Source organism: Danio rerio, chromosome 17 (genome assembly GCF_049306965.1).
Source record: "Danio rerio strain Tuebingen ecotype United States chromosome 17, GRCz12tu, whole genome shotgun sequence".
In the NCBI taxonomy this organism is placed as follows: domain Eukaryota; kingdom Metazoa; phylum Chordata; class Actinopteri; order Cypriniformes; family Danionidae; genus Danio; species Danio rerio.
In genome coordinates this window covers 29,464,612-29,482,132 of record NC_133192.1, presented here as the reverse complement: position 1 = coordinate 29,482,132, position 17,521 = coordinate 29,464,612, and the positions used below count along the sequence as shown (strand labels likewise).

Below are 17,521 nucleotides of genomic sequence, written 5' to 3'. Positions count from 1 at the left end.
ACTAACCCTTTAAATGCATGCTTAAATATGGTAAATTTTTTTGAAAAAAGTCCTTTAAGAATGTTTTATGGATTGATACGACTGAAGTGGAACTTTTTGAACCTGTGAATTTTGCGGTAAAAAGGCAAGGCTGATGATCAGAAAACACCCATCTAGGGCCAGCCTTATTAAAGTAATGCTTTGCTGTAGCAGGAAGTGGAAGTTTTAACTGTATGAAGGACATTGTGGATTACATTTTATTTATCAGGCCATATTGGGAAAGACTATGCCTGCATTGATAGAAGTTTGTTGATCGTTGGACTTTCATGCAAAATAATCACCCCAAAGAAACTTAGTTTGGTCATTCTAGACTATTTTAGGTGTTGTTATGCATATTTAAAGCTCATTAAAACAAATAATATTATGACATTTGTAACAGCAGTGTGAAAACTAAAGATTATCAGGGTTGGGACAAAATTGCTATAAGATGTAACATTTATTGGAGGTTATAAATAAATTATTATCTACAAAATGTCTTTTGGGGGGTTAAAGAGACGCTTAACTTTTAAAAAAGGCTCATTTTACAACTCCCCTACAGTTAATCAGATTAGTTTTAGCATTTTTAAAACCCATTCAGCCGATCTCCAAGTCTGAGGGAGCACATTTAGCTTAGCTTATAGCATAAATCATTGAATTTGATTAGTCTATTGGCTTGTTGTTCTAAATCGACCAAAGAGTTTGGACTATTTTCAGGTTAAAACTTGACTCTTCAGTAGTCTTAAGACTAACAGAAAACAAAATGTTGCTATTATCTAGACTGATTTGTCTAGGAACTATAATCATTCCAGTGCAAGTATCATGGAATTTTGCTGCCATAATGACGCAGGTTTAATGTGATTACGAATGCAGGGCCTGAAAATGGGCTAACTGAAAGTATTTTGCACATTAAAATTTAGAGAAGATCTGATGGTTGCTTCTTTTAATCAATATTATGTCCACGGAATCACACAAGTTTCCCACATAGAAAAATTTATCTGGCCCACACGATCAGGTTTTGCTTGGCCCACATGCTGCAGTGAATTACAAAACATAACTGGACCAAGTCTGGCTTCCATACAAGAGCCAAACATGGACTATATCTGGGCCAAGTCTCAGCCAAGGTAATAACTCATAAATGGGCCTGAACTGGGCCATTGGTTGGTGTGTCACGATTGCAATGAAATTGATAAACCCATGAAGCAGTGTGCTTTAAGCACACTATGGGCGTGCTTTTTCACAAATCAACCAGATTGGTAGAATTTTTCTTTACTCAAAAATTAATGTAATGTATTTTTATTTTTATTTTTTTTTATTTATTATTATTTTTTATTTATTTATTTTTATTTAAAGATTTACAATGAAAGAACAGTGGTATAGGTGTCTCATGTCATCATATACAATAATATAGCAATCTATTATACAATTGTCCATCTGCTAATAATTTAAGTCTTTTGTGAAGGGTAAAATTAACAAAAAATTTATAAATTAAAAATAGAAATTAAATAAAAATCAAGATACATTCTCCTAAAACTCCCATAGAGGATTACAGATATGCCAGAAATCATCAGATTTCTGACGCAAGTCATAAGTCAGTTTTTCTAAGGGTAAGAAAATGGCAACCTGATTTATCCACATATTGACAGAAGGAATGTTAGGAGAGGACCACAGCAAAAGAATACATTTTCTTGCAAGATATACATAAGTGTAACACAGATTTTAGTACATGACTAAGTTGTAGAGCAGTTTTACAATTCAGAAGATAAACAGCTGGAGAAAGAGCAAAAGATTTACCTATAATCTTCTGAACTAATTTGTGAATTTCTTTCCAGAATGTCTTAATCATGTCACAGTCCCAGAATGCATGCATCACAGTACCAACATTGGATTTGCACTTAAAACAACACTGAGAAACATTAGGGAATATCTTATTTAAACAAACTGGTGTTAAATAAGTTCTGTTTAAAATTAAAAAAATTTGCTCATGGTTTGATATTGTGGCCCCTTTGAAAAATATGCCAGAACAGATAGAAAGCCATTCTTCTTCACTGAAATTTGTTCCACAGTCTTTCTCCCATATAACTTTCAAGGAGGTAAAGGAAGAACACCCTTCATTGGATAACATTGAGTAAAAATAAGATATCTTCCCTTTGAGGGAGAATGAAGAATACAATTGTTTTTCCATGTCAGAAAGATCAAGACGTATCCTGCCATCCTTAAAGGACGATTCTAGAAAATGTCGTAGTTGCAAAAATTTATAAAAGTCATTATTTGGTAAATGAAATTCCTGTCTTAATAACTGAAATGATTTCAGATTCCTGTTATCAAATATCTGATCTAATTCCAAAATGCCCTTTAGTCTCCATGATCGAAAACCAATGTTTTGAATAGCAGGGGGTAGATCAGGGTTACACGAAATAGGAGAATTTAAAGAAAGAGTACAAGGAATATTCAAATAGTTTACCACATCTTTCCATGCCAAGAGAGTGTTTGATACTGTAAAGCTGCTGAATACAGAGTCAAGTTTATGTACAGTATTAATAAACGGTAAAGTACATAACAAATTTGGGGAGCTTCTCATAGATTCTATACCCAGCCATTGAGAATGCATTCTATTAAGAAACCAGTTTATTGTAATGTATTTTAAATGTGGGTCAAGACAGGCCAAACTTACGTGGCCCACATATTAATTTTGAACATGTGGGCCAAATATTACATTTTGCATCTGGCCCAAATCTTGTGTGCTGTCTTAAAGACGGTGCCACCTCTGGCAAACCCAGGCCATATTTGGCCCACATGCTGTGTGCCAGTGCTGAATGAATGCCTGATGTGCCAGCTTTAAGCCAAGTAGTTTTGTCCAGAATTCTTTGCTACCTGAGTTATATTTTAAAAATGTTTTATAATAGTTGGCCACTACTTTCATTGAAACGTTTCAATAAAATATGCAAAATGTCTTGCAGATTAAGGGGGTTTAATAACACTGATTGCAATTTGCAACTGAATCTAATCTTTCGAATCCTAGAAAAAAATTCAATGCTTATGCCCTTAAACCCACAGTCTCAGCCATGTGAAATGCACCGTTCAAAAGCATGGCATGATGGGACATGCCCAGCGATCAAAACACTGAGATCTGGAGATCTCTTTCATGTGCTGATATATTTTTCACTCCGTCCTACATTCAAATGTGGGCTTACAGATGTCAGGAAAAGAGATTTACATAGAGTGCAATGTAATCATGTTTTATCTCATGATTTACACTCTTATACAAGATGTTTTATCGTACGTGCAAAGCTGTGAATTATCTTTAATACCTGGACACTTACAGTATAGAAGCCTCTTGATATCAGAACAGACATAACTTCACTTAGTCACATTTCTCTCATTAGAGTATATGCAAACCTTGTGCTCTTCTGCCATCTCACCTCGAAGGGGGTTTGTGTACAGTGGAAGGTGCTTCAGCTTCTTTTGGAATGTAGCTCCATCTATCTCCACAATATCGCATGAAGCCTTTGGGCTGCAGGCCAACATTCCCCGATGAGCACCTGGGTGAGTTTGCCCCATCACTTTCCCAGATTCCATCTGCAGGACCAGCCCTCTGTAAGGAATGATTGAAGTTTGAAGAATTGTAATGAAAATCAGGGTGCGCTGCCCAGGCAGAGTGCATTTCAAAAGTATTCATGCTGTAAAAGTGATACAGTTACTTATGTGGAATTTCTGTTTTTTTTATCAACAACATGACTGCAGGTGTGATACTGTTACACTATGAGCTTGAAAACAACATTTTTAAAATGTGTTTGAAAGACAGCTCACCAAGGGTGCATTTATTTGATTACAGTAAATAAATATAATAGTAAAATGTAGTGAATTAAATGTATAAATATATTCTAAATGTAATTTATTCCTCTTATTCAAAGCCGAATTTGTCAGTAGCCATTACTGATCCTTCAGAAATCTTTTAATCTGTGCCTCAACAAACATTTCTATTATGATTATTGAAAAGAGTTGTGTTGCTTCATACTTACTTTAGATGCCATTTAAAATCTCTCGGAAAAAGTTTTTCTTTACAAAACTTTAAATTAGAGGCGGCATGGTGGTGCAGTGAGTAGGGCTGTCGCCTCACAGCAAGAAGGTCACTGGCTTGAGTCTTGGCTGGGTCAGTTGGCATTTCTGTGTGGAGTTTGGATGTTCTCCATGTGTTGGCGTGGGTTTACTCCGGGTGCTCCAGTTTTCCCCCACAAGTTCAAAGACATGTTCTATGGGTGAATTGAGTAACCTAAATTGTCCATAGTGTATGAGTGTGAATGAGAGTGTATGGGTGTTTCCCAGTGATGGGCATCCGCTGCATAAAAAAAACAAATGCTGCATAAGTTGGTGGTTCATTCCATTGTGACGACCCCTGAGGTCGACTAGGCCGAAAGGAAAATAAAATGCTACGAAAAGGTTTATATTTCAAACAAATGCTGTTAATTTGAAGAGTGCTGAGATGCTGTTAAATTTAAAAAGTACAATAATCATTTTAAGAAGATTTTTAAATGATTGAGCACCATTCATCTCTGATCATAACACAGCAGCTAGTCAGCATATTAGAATGCTAGAAAGACTGAAGTAATGATGCTGAAAAATCAAAAAAATTAGTTACATTGAAAAGGATTCCCATAAAATTTAAACTGAAATAATATTTAATGATAACGATAAAGCAATGGTCTCAAACTTAATTCCTGGAGGGCTGCAGCTCTGCTGTTTTGCTCCAACCACCTCCAATTCATACCTGCTTAATAGTCTCCATAGTAGTCTAGAATCCCTTTATTAGTGTGATCAGCTGTGTATGATTAGGGTTCGAGCAAAACTGTGCAGAGCTGCGGCTCTCCAGTTTGGGAGCTATGTTTTAAAGAGATAGTTCAACCCCCAACGATCAGAGGAGACTTCTTTTGAAAAATATTAACATTAAATTCTTAAAGTTTTCAAACTTTGGCCAGTACTGTAAATAATCAGGAATCATACAAAGACAGTTTAATCACCAAATCAGTGCTAAACTGATTTCAGATGAATAATGAAGAGTGTTGTCTTTGCTTTTACCTGAATTGATCTAGTTTCCCCACTGAACTTTGCAACATTGATACAGTTATTGAACTGAACTCATTTGAACTGATTAACTGAAACTGATTTACAGCTAAAACAAGTCATTTCAGAATCAACGGTTATTTTGTTTTCAACATTGACACTGTATATTCCAGTATACGTGATGATCCCAAGGATTCCATATCCGGGACCAGGCCATATCCTGAGCTGCTGCTGCGCTGATGGTCGTGGGGAGTGGAGAACATGAGTCTGATTCCAGCGACGCTCCAGGGACAGACGAGTCTTCGCTGAGGCCATCTTCCAGCCTAAACCACGGCGAATGAAGCTCTGCACAAGACTTTTGGCCAGCGGAGAAATTAAAATGGTCGTGCCCAACTGAGTCTGGTTCTCTCAAGGTTTTTTTTCTTCACTCCCATCAGGTGAAGTTTTTTTTCCCTCTCCACTGTCGCCACTGCCTCGCATGGTTCAGGATTGGTAGAGCTACGCATCGATGAATTGGCTCTTCAGTGTTTGAACTCTCAGTAATGATTAAATCACACTGAACTGAGCTAAACTGAACTGAACTGAACTTAAACACTAAAACCTGAACCACACTGTTCCAGTTACTATGACCATTTATGTGAAGCTGCTTTGACACAATCTACATTGTAAAAGCGCTATACAAATAAAGCTGAATTGAATTGAATTGAATATTTTGCTTTAAAAGAAAAAGTTTTATTGTATGAAGCAAATAAATTAAACAACATTTTAGACACATTTTAGCTGGTTACTAAAAATAGCTGTTAATGAATCCACAGCAGAGAATAATTATACGTATTTGAACAAAACACAGCTGCAGGTTTGTTTAGAAGAAATAAGTATATTTTGAAAAATTTGGTTCATTTATGGATTCAGTGACTCATAAATAAGTGTCATTTCTGCCATGACTCTATGTGTGCGCAGGCTGATAGGAAAATAATCTGCTCCTGCATCACTTCGGGATTGGTTGCTGCCACCTCGGCAGGCAATGAGCCTGCTCCTCATCAGTTAAAATGCTGCATGTTGTTTTACGCTGTTAAGGTACATTGTGTTTTCGGAGACCCACCTCCAAGAATTGGCCATTTTTGCTTTCTGTACACCCAGTTATGTTGGGGTTGTGTCTGCATACTCTGTGAGCGAACGCGCTTCATAGAGGGGGAACTGGAATTCCAGAAGGGAACAGAATCAACTGCTACACCGGCACTGGTGTAATGATGTAATGGTGTTATTCATCAGGAATTTGACTGACAGGTGAACAATTACTCATAATACTGATATTATGTTCTCTCCTTTGTTATCTAACAATTAACCAAAAAAACAAACAAACAAACAAACAAAATACTGTGTAGTTAGTATAGGAGACATTTGAAACATAACAAAATACTTTTGTTTTAAAGCAATGGTCTCAAACTCAATTCCAGGAGGGCTTCAGCTTTGCAGCTTAGCTCCAACCAGCTCCAAATCACACCTGCTTAATAGTCTTAATAGCTTAGTAGTCTTGAACACCTTGATCAGTTGGATCAGCTGTGTTTGATTAGGGTTGGAGCAAAACCAGACCCTCCAGGAATCGAGTTTGAGACCTATGCTTTAAAAGATAGTTCATCCGAAACTGATGAACCCCCCCCCCCCAAATAACTTGACTGTAGTTATTGCTTTTCATGTTTCCATGCTATGGAAGTCAATGGTTACTGGTTTCTAACATTCCTTGAAATATATTTTTTGTACTCAGCAGAAAAAAAAATTAAAAAGTTGGAGGCAAATTTACATTTTTGGATGACCCTTCTCATTATAAATAGTCTTAAAGTGTCCTAACACAGAAAACTGCAAAAATAAAAGGGTGCACAATAAATACACAGAAGATACACTATTTTAATACAAAATATTTGAAAAAAGCAATGTTAGACACTTTATACACTCAACTGTCACAGCTTTAATGATGAAGTGGAGGGGGGTTTTTAGGCTACAAATATGAATGACAAAGTAAACTTAAAATTAAGTTCATCAACTAGATGGTTGAGTGAATAATTACAGCGTACAAGTGTATAGAGTATAGTGCATGTTTAGGGAGCCAGCTAAAATTAACGTCTACAATTTGCATAAATATGCGTCAGAATGTAAAGAACTAGACTGCAGAAAGTGCACTCTGTTTCTTTTATTTGTGTTTACGAAAGTACATTTTGTTGTTGCTATAGTGATACTAAAATAAAATTAGACTATATAAAGGTTTTGAATACCTTCTTGCTTTAGTGTAACCTTAATTAAATATTTGTTTTGTTTACTTGTTTTTTGCTTAGTTTAATGGTCCTTCCAATGTGAACCTTCCTGTCACAACATTATTCCTTATTTCCCTGACTTCACAAATTGGCATTGGGAGCAGAATTATGGCAAAAACTTATCAGACATAGCATAGAGTCAGGTCTTGTAAAAGGCCAACTGGACTGTACAATATAATAGTTTTAGGACTATTTCAACAGTATTCAAAAAGCAAAATTCAATAGCATTAAAACAAACTGCCAAATCAACTCAAGACAATATTTGTCATGGGATCATGTTGCTGCTCTCTGGTGATTTTCAAATTGTCATTTATCATCATTTGCAAGTCATTTTTTCTTGTCGGCTTAGTCCCTTTATTAATCTGGGGTCGCCACAGTGGAATTAATCGCCAACTTATCCAGCAAGTTTTTAAGCAGCGGATGCCCTTTCAGCCGCAACCCATCTCTGGGAATCATCAACACACACATTCATACACTACGGACAATTTCAGCCTACCCAATTCACCTGTACCGCATGTCTTTGGACTGTGGGGGAAACCGGAGCACCCGGAGGAAACCCACGCGAAGGCAGGAAGAACATACAAACTCCACACAGAAACGCCAACTGAGACGAGGTTCGAACCAGCGACCCAGTGACCTTATTGCTGTCAGGCGACAGCACTACCTACTGCACCACTGCCTCGCCCCATTTGCAAGTCGTTTGGAATAAAAGTGTCTGCAAAATGAATAAAATGTACAATGTAAAAAAAATAAAGAAGAAGCAGATGGACAGACAAACAGATAGACAAACACAACAAGCCATAAGAGATAAATGCACCTCCATAGGCCACTTTAGAGTGAAATCATTCTGTGCTGCCATATGGAAGGCTCATTCCAAATAGAAGTGCTCAGAACTGGTGATTTGCAATGGATTGTTGGCATGAAGAATTTCAAAGAGCATAAGTGGAGGATCGCTTCATTTCCATGACTCTTTGGGCTGGTTTAATTTGTGGTGGCCTACATAAAACAAGATGATGCAGAAGTGCATACCAAGGAGCCGTTTTGTTTTTGGTGCCAAACACCATCATTCTTTAGGGAGTCTCTTGGTGGAAAACTCTTTGAAGAGTTTAGGGGAAAAAAGATAAGCCCTTCAGAATGGAACACACTGACTGAACTTTACAGGAAATATTGCCATCTAGAGAATGTTGCATGCAGCATGCACATTCCCAGATGGAAAATTACCTAATCTGAAATACAAATCCTCGACAGGATTCGCATTCATTATTCTGAAAAAAATAAATAAAAAATCCACAGTGAAAATAAAATGGCTTGTAGATAAGATGGGAGCAGCTATTTATTTTAGTTTTTTTTATTATTGTGCCCTGTGGTTTGTTCGGCTTTATCAGATGTTTCTCATCTCTATTACAGTCCGCACTGTACCCAACATAACAGCAGTTTGGTTAGAGACTATCGTTAACCTTAATCCAGGATTTAGCCTGTGGCTCCGTCAGGACTGGGGCCCTGTGTTTGTTTGTGTGACTGTGTTGAGTTGTGTGCATGTTGTTAAAGTTACTATCTATATTAAAACTAAAGTAGCATTGCATGAGGCAACTCACTTTAACCATAAACTCAAGTATTTTCCTTCCCTGTTTTTAGAGTGTAAGAACCTTTTTTAGGTATAGAGAAAGTGGTATAATGTTGTAAATATGTGATGATGTTTTATTGATTTTAGTGTCCACCTTCAAGAGAGCGAAATATGTCTTGATCGATGTCTGCCTGTGATTGATGTAAGCAAGCGCCATTAGTTCATCTATAAAATTGACTGTGTCTGTCTGCCTGAAGGGGAAGTATTTCTGTTGCTGCTTTTGTTACTTGTATGGTACATATTGATAAATTAATATTCTTGGAGTTGGTCTGCACCATTACCTTTGTTTAAATATTTTAAAAAATAAATGACACCACAGCTGATGGTTAGGGATTACATGTACTTCACCTTGTGGTAAGAAAGTATATAAAAACTGATGTTGGGCCTCTTATATTATCCTATTTGATGTTTACTCGTTATATTTTTGATTGTATCATCCTAAAACACGAGAGGACAAAGAGAAATTTGAATCGGCACAGGACTAAAGGCTTAATTGATGATAGCATGCTGCCCCCACGTGGCCATTATGAAGTCTAGATTGAGGAGAGACACATTATTGACATTAGAATGACTTTATTAAAGGGTAGTACACCCAAAACTGAAAATTCTTCACTAGTTCCAAATATATTGTTGAACACAACTATAAATAACTATTATTTCTTACTATAGATGTCAATGGCTGTTATATTTCAGAATATTTTGTTTTGTGTTTAAGAAATAAATTCCTAAAAGTTTAGAACCACTTTAGTAAATGGTGAAGGACTTTAGGAAACTGTGTTAAAATTGTACTTAACTCAAAGCTTGATTGAGGTGCATGTTGAGCACCAAAATACACTGTAAAACCCAACAGTCAACTTTATCAAATGAAAAGAATGCAGTTAACTCAAAATTTACTGAAAGTTAATTCTACTCCTTTAAAAAGAGTTTTGAACTCAGTGCTGAAGTTAGTTAAATACCTAATTACTTCAACTTAAATGGAGTAAGTTCACAGTATTAATATAGATTATAGTTTTAAACTCAAATGGTTTGTAGAAATCAGTTTCCTCAAATGGTTTGAGATGCCTTAACTTAATGGGTTTTACAGTACTCAGTTGGTTTGAGTTCTGCTCATTTATTGGGTTTTACTGTGCTCAAATTGCTTAATTTACTCAAATTGATTAAGTTCACAGTACTCATTTGGATTAGTTTTTGAACTTAAACAGTTTCTTGCAATTGGTTTCATCAAATGGTTTGAGTTACCTTAACTTTTGGGGTTTTACAGTGTAGCATTGTACATTTTAAATGTCGTGAAGTAAGGCATGATATAGGACAATCTAAAGTTGTATTATTTAAATCCGATTAAATTAAAAATGTTTTATTTTTATTATAATTTTTTTTGTTGGACGGGGTGTCTCTATGCAATAGTGTAAATCTTGTGTAACCTATATATGTATTGTTCTGCATAATTACAATGTAAATTAATGCAGAGTTCCACACAATAGATTTCTGTTGGGGCAACATGAAGGAATTAAGTTAACTTGTTAGTATTTACTACTTTAAGGGGATTGAACATTTATCAATTAGGATGTCCCCCCAAAAAACTCAAGAATTTAGTTGTTTCAGCTCATTTTAAGTACTTTGAACAGCAAATGTCATTTTTTGAGTGTACATATTTGACAACTCAATAAGTGTAATTCACCTTTATTCATCAAGGTGGCAGTATCTCATACACAACAATGATGTGACGTTTCACTGATAATTACACAGACATAAAACAAAACAGTATGTACAATTCTTCAAATGGCTTAAATGGCTTCGAATCAAATGACAGCTATAAAACATAAGCTACTGCCACTGGCTGAGTTTAGTGTTTTGTGCGTAAGCTTTTAGAGGCTGAAATATTGATTTTTTTATGCGTTGGAATAATAGTTTAGAGGCAGAAGCTGAATGTACTAGGTAATGTGCTTCTGTGGTGGCAGTGATTACGTAATCATTGCTTAAATTTAACTCTTCCAAGCTCTAAAAACAACGACTGTGTTTCATTCTTTTGCATTTGTTATTAATATATCAAAAGGGTGTTCTGTTATAGATGTAACCATGTAAGATAAATAGGTCAGGGATGCTGAAGACCCGATTATGTAATAATTATGTATTTAGGAGTAAGGAGGAGTAATTTCTTGACCAATAAAAATGTTACATAACCCTTTGATTCATTGTCAGATTTAACAATGAAACCATTGGGAGAGAAATTTTCAGGAGACTTCATTCTTTGCCTAGAAGTTGACAAAGGTAAAAGAACATACAATGAAGTGTGAAATATATAGCAAAGTAACACAGGAATTCTAAAACAATGGACTTACAGCAACAGCCCTGAAATAATCAGAAATATCCTAAATTTAATCTTTCAATTTGTGATGAGTGATTTATTAAAATATTTTATTTACAGAGAATACAGAGAAATATAGAGAATATGCCTCATGTTGGTGAATTCAATGAAGATTGAACTTTTTATCACACAGAAGTGAAATTGGTGGTTGTTCACAGACTCCAAAGCGCTGCTACCTAAAGCACAATAAACTCATGCAATTTATAGGCAGGAATGTATTTTGTGAAACCAAGTTAATTATTTGGAGTCTGTCAGCGCTGCATGCATGAGAAACAAAATAGCACTGTCTGCTTCCAATAAAGTTCTCAAGTATGGAAGAGTTATATTTTATCAACCTGAAACATAACTTTTCAACATTTTCTGCATTGCTGGACTGGTTTGAGATATTACAATGACTATAATCATTTCCCCAAAGTCAAAAACCTTCAGGGAATTTTTTTTCCAACTATTCAAAACACTCTTCAGCTCCATGTGGATGTTCTGCCACTCTCTGTATTACAAATCAGGGCATTCAAGGAGACAGTGATCCAGCAGTTAAACAGAATAGATGTGATAATTTCCCAAGAACTTGCACACTAAATACTAAGACAGTTCAGGCTACTGCCCAAAGTTGTGAAGAACATTTAAACATTGTTGAATGTAAAGGGCAGCACAGTGGCACAGCAAAAAAGGTTGCTGGTTCGAGCCCCGGTTGGGGCAGTTGGCATTTCTGTGTGGAGTTTGCATGCTCTCCCCGTGTTCGTATGGGTTTCCTCCAGGTGCTCCAGTTTCCCCCACAAGTCCAAAAACATGTGGTATAGGTGAATTGGGTAAGCTAAATTAGTAGTGTAGTGTGTGTGAATTAGTGTGTATGGATGTTTCTCAGTAATGGGTTGCAGCTTGAAGCGCATCCGCTGCATAAAACATATGCTGGATAAGTTGGTGTTCATTCCACTGCGGGAACCCCTGATTATTAAAGATACTAATCTGAAAAGAAAACAAATGAATAAATGTTGTATGTAAAATGTTCTCCTTGTTTTCATGTCAAGGATAAATTATCCATGTTATACTTATGAATTAAAGTAAAAATTGTGAAGTTTTACTTGATCAAATAGCAAGCAGTTGTGCTCTGCAGCCTTTTATTTGTATTTTTTTTTACTTTGCGATAAGATTTTTAAAAGATTTTTAAATATAAATATACTGTAAAATTATCCATGTTATCCAAATTATGAAGTGAATTTTGCCTATTTCGAAAAATAAGTTTTTATTTAAATGTATATAAAATAACATAATTTATTTATATAATTTTAAAATACTTAATTTTAAAATACAATAAATTTTTATTTAAATGTATATAAAATAACATAATTTATTTATATAATTTTAAAATACAATTTATGACATGAATTTTGTTTATTTCAAACAATATTACTTTTATTTCTATTCATAATAAATTATATCATTTATTTATATAATTTTAAAATCATAAATTTTGCAAATACCCCACTAATGTGAAGTAAAATACATTTGTAGCCTGCCATCTCCAGAGACCCCAAAAAAGACCATAAGTGAACAACACTAAATGAGGACCACGCAAATGAAATGTGTTTTTATTAAAGGATGTAACATAATTATGTGGTATTCAGTTTATGGTTACCAGACTTCTGATCATCTGAAATATACACAATGTCAGGGACAAGGCAGCAAAAGACAGGTCAATCTACAGAAACAGGGTCATCTCACCACAATAAATGCCAAAGTGTATATCAGATTTTGTCTCCTAAAAAAATCGTATAAAAACATTTGGCTTATTTCAAGTAAGTAAATATTTTTTGGTCTTGTGTTTTGTAAACAATAAATCTTGTCCAATCCCTGCACTTTCAACCACTCTGTGCAGGCAGGCTAATAATACATGCATGTACTTTTAATAGGGGTGTGTCCATTAAAGAGTGAAATATTGTATTTCAAATTTAATGTTTTGAACTCTACTAACATCACTGTTACAAGCGAAGAAGAAAAATCGAGCCTTGAAACATGAGTGCAAAAACCACTAATGATGCATTACACAAACAATAATAATTTCTCTGCTCCTTGTGTCAGCCATTAAGGACCCATTAGTTGTCTAATTATCAAACAATATCCGTCCCTCTACTTCGTACTAATTCAAAAGATTTCCCCTCCTTCTTAACAAGAGTCTTTGTGGATAAACACAGACAGAAATCAGCAGTTTTCTAGAACGTTCGTGTGTTGAGAAACTACTTCAAGTTTTGACTTGCAACTTGAATGACGCATCAAAACATGTCTGCACATACAGGATTTCCCCAAACTTCACCATAAGCAGAAATGATATTTGAGTTTACATCAGCAGCTTGAACATATTCATCAATGTGTTTATGAGGAATTACAATTAAATGCACATTTAAATGTGCACATATACACGGTCAAAAGTTTGGGGTCAGTTTCAATTATTTTTTTAATTAGTTTAATTAGTTTAAAATTAAATTATTACTCCAGTCATTATTGCTTTATTAATATTACCATAATTAATAATAATAATAGTTATTATAACAATAATAATAATTTATTTTAGATTATTTTATATTTATATTTTATAATAATTTATATTAATATTATTGTGTTTTGATTAAATAAATGCAGTCTTGGTGAGCAGGATAAGCTTACTTTAATACATTTAAAAATTGTACTGACCCCAAACTTTTGACTGGTAGTGTAGTTTAAAAACAAACACACAAATTCTTTTTGTATAGAATTTACTGTTGTCACATTAGTTTTGTTTAATCATAGATATTATAAACAATCAATTTCCCTATGAGGAAAAAGAATGGAGAATTTACTTCACTCCAGAAACTGGCTAATGTGCAAAAGCAAGGTTATTTTAGTAAACGGCAACTAAAACTATAAGACTAAAACTATTCAAAAAACAATTTCATAAGCTGAAATAAAACAAAACAATAAATGTAATATTGAGCGTCACAGTGGTGCAGCACGATTGCCTCACGGCAAGAAGGTTGCTGGTTTGAGGCTCATCTGGGTCAGATGGCATTCCTGTGTGGAGTTTACATGCTCTCTCCATATTTGCGTGGGTTTCCTCCAGGTGTTCCTAGTTCCCCCACAAGTCCAAAGACATGCACTATAGGTGAATTGGGTAGATAGACTAAATTGTCCGTAGTGTATGAGTGTGAATAGATGTTTTCCAGTGATGGGTTGCAGTTGGAAGGGAATCCGCTGCGTAAAACATATATGTTGGATAAGTTGGCAGATCATTCTCTGTGGTGACCACAGATTAATAAAGGGACAAAGCCAAAAAGAAAATGAATGAATGAAATAATGAAACTAAATGAAACTTACATCAATCAACTAAATGAAAAATATTAATTAAATAAAATAATAATTTAATGGTGGAAAATCTGAGATGCTGCTGTTTAGAGAAACAACTGTAAATGACAAACACATTTTCTTCATTTGCCAAAAAAACGAAACTAGAAATATTTTTGTTTGTTTAATTGCATTTGTATCATATATTGGCTTTAGTGTCTGGTCATTATTTTACTTTTATTACTAAGAAATTAGTGCAAGAGTTAATGTAACCAGTTCAAACATTATACTTCGCTTTGGTCAACACTGAACAAGTTCTGTTAACTCGGTTAAACCAGAATCACTAAACTAACACTGAAACTAAATATGTAAAAACTAAATAAAACTAAATGTTCGCTAAATAAATAAACTAAAACTAGCAAAACCCTTTGATAATAAAAACCTAACTTATAAACAAACTTAACTTAACCTGAAATCAGCCTTAAATGAAGCAAAAAAACAAACAAACTTAAAATGCAAAACTAAAATAACCTTAATGCTCTATAGCTTGTAAACAGTCATGCTCCCATTAAATGGATCTTCAAAGATAGGCTACTCAGGAAACTGGTGTTTATATTCATTGTAGGGTTAGAAAAGCGAGTTTGTCTAAGTCAACATTCAGCAGATTAAACACACATCAGTCTACAAGCAGACGTTCAGATAAAACCCTGTGTTACTGTATAGCAGCTGGGGATACAGTCATCTTTTGCTGAATGTCAAAGCGGTTCTCGACTATCAGGAAACCACTGAATAACAGAGCGTGATCCGACTGGTCCTTAATTGCTTATTTGTGTCCAGTCCTGGGGCTTGACTTCAAAATAATAAGGGTGGGTCTCAACTAATTCTGGAAATTGGAAAAAAATGTGTTTCACACTCTCTTGTGGTCACAGGACATGGGAAAAAACTAAACGTTTCCTGCACTTCCTGATGAAGATCCATTTTTTTTTACAGTTTTTGTGTGGAAATGAAAGATGTGTACAATATATAAGCAGTAAACAAATCATATCAGACAACTGTGACTTCAAATTGCTTTGAGGAAATGGATAGTACATTATTATAGGGAGGTGTAGTTAAGAATGTACACCAACCCATAGCACATTTCCACGGTTTATGGACAGAGCTATGAGCCACACAGGGAGTTTCCTTTTTTTCTTCCTTCCAGTCATTACACTGTCATAACGGACAGCCATGTTGCAATTTGGGATCTATAAAACTATGAATTGCAGGCAATGCTGTTTTTACACTGAGGTAAAAATCTAATTAGAAAATTATGTTTCTATTCCAATTTGAAACTCAACAACTGTACATATAGTGGCTCTAAAAATAGTTATGACAGATTGACTTAAAGAGAGTTCACCCCAAATTTTGAATGTACTCACTAATTAAACTTACTGGCCACTTTATTAGGTACACCTTACTAGTACCGGGTTGGACCCACTTTTGCCTTCAGAACTGTCTTATTCCTTTGTGGCACTGATTCAACAAGATACTGAGAATATTCCTCAGAAATTGATTGAATTGAGATCTGGTTACTGTGGAGGCCATTTGAGTCCAGTGAACTCACTTTCATGTTCAAGAAACCAGTCTGAGACTGCTTTATGATATGGCGCATTATCCTGCTGGAAGTCAGATGTGTACACAGTGGTCATAAAGGAATGGACATGGTCAGCAACAATACTCAGGTAGGCTGTGGCTTTAACACAAGGCTCAATTGGTACTAATGAGCCCAAAATGTGCCAAGAAAATATCCCCCACACCACTGCACCACCACTACCAGCCTGAACCGTAGATATAAGGCAAGATGGATCCATGCTTTCATGTTGTTGATGCAAAATTCTGACCCTAACATCCAAATGTCGCAGCAGAAATCGAGACTCATTAGACCAGACAATGTTTTTCCAGTCCTCTATTGTCCAATTTTGGTGAGCCTGTGCTAAATGTAGCCTTAGTTTCCTGTTCTTAGCTGACAGGAGTGGCACCCTGTGTGGTCTTCTGCTGCTGTAGCCCATAAGTTTGAGGTTCAGAGATGCTCTTCTGTATACCTCGGTTGTAATGAGTGGATATTTGAGTTACTGTTGTCTTTCTATCAGCTCAAACCAGCCTGGCCATTTTCCTCTGACTTCAGGGATCAACAAGGCATTTGCACCCACATAACTGCCTCTCACTGGATATTTTCTCTTTTTCTGACCATTCCCTGTTACCCTAGAGATGGTTGTGTGTGTAAATTCCAATAGATTAGCAGTTTCTGAAATTTTCAGACCAGCTCATCTGGCACCAACAACCATACCATAACAGTTAAAGTCACTTAAATCCCCTTTCTTTCTCATTTTGATGCTCAGTTTCAACTGCAGCAGATCGCCTTGAACATGTCAACTAAATGCATTGAGTTGCTGCCATGTGATTGCATTAACTAGCAGTTGGAAAGGTGCACCTAATAAAGTGGTAGGTGAGTGTATTTGTTTCTTTTTTTCTCTTGAAAACAAAAGAAGATATTTTATAGAAAGCTGAAAACCTTTAACCATTAGCTTCAATAGTAGGACATAATGTCAAATTTATAGGCTTCCAAAAAATATTCTTTGTGTTTAACAGAATATAGAAACTCATAAAGGTTTAAAACAAGCCAATTAAGGGTAAATAATGACAGAATTTTCATTTTTTTTATGAATATAATGTACATCTAGCTGGTTGTTCTCACAGAATAAATCCTTATATAGGCTCATCCACTTTATGTTGTATAATACTGAAGGACTTTACTTGGCAAAATCAACCATCTAGAGGTACATTATCCTGCTT

General features: G+C 35.3%; 1 protein-coding gene across 1 annotated transcript in view; it reads right to left on the bottom strand.

Moving 5' to 3' along the window:
- Nucleotides 1-1,364: 1,364 nt before the first annotated feature.
- LOC141378579 (uncharacterized) overlaps nt 1,365-17,521 on the bottom strand; it is a 173,503-nt gene continuing 157,346 nt past the window's right edge. The window contains exon 4 of the transcript XR_012393423.1: nt 1,365-3,610. The gene's annotated coding sequence lies outside the window, so the exon portion shown is untranslated. The remainder of the gene's footprint in view (nt 3,611-17,521) is intronic.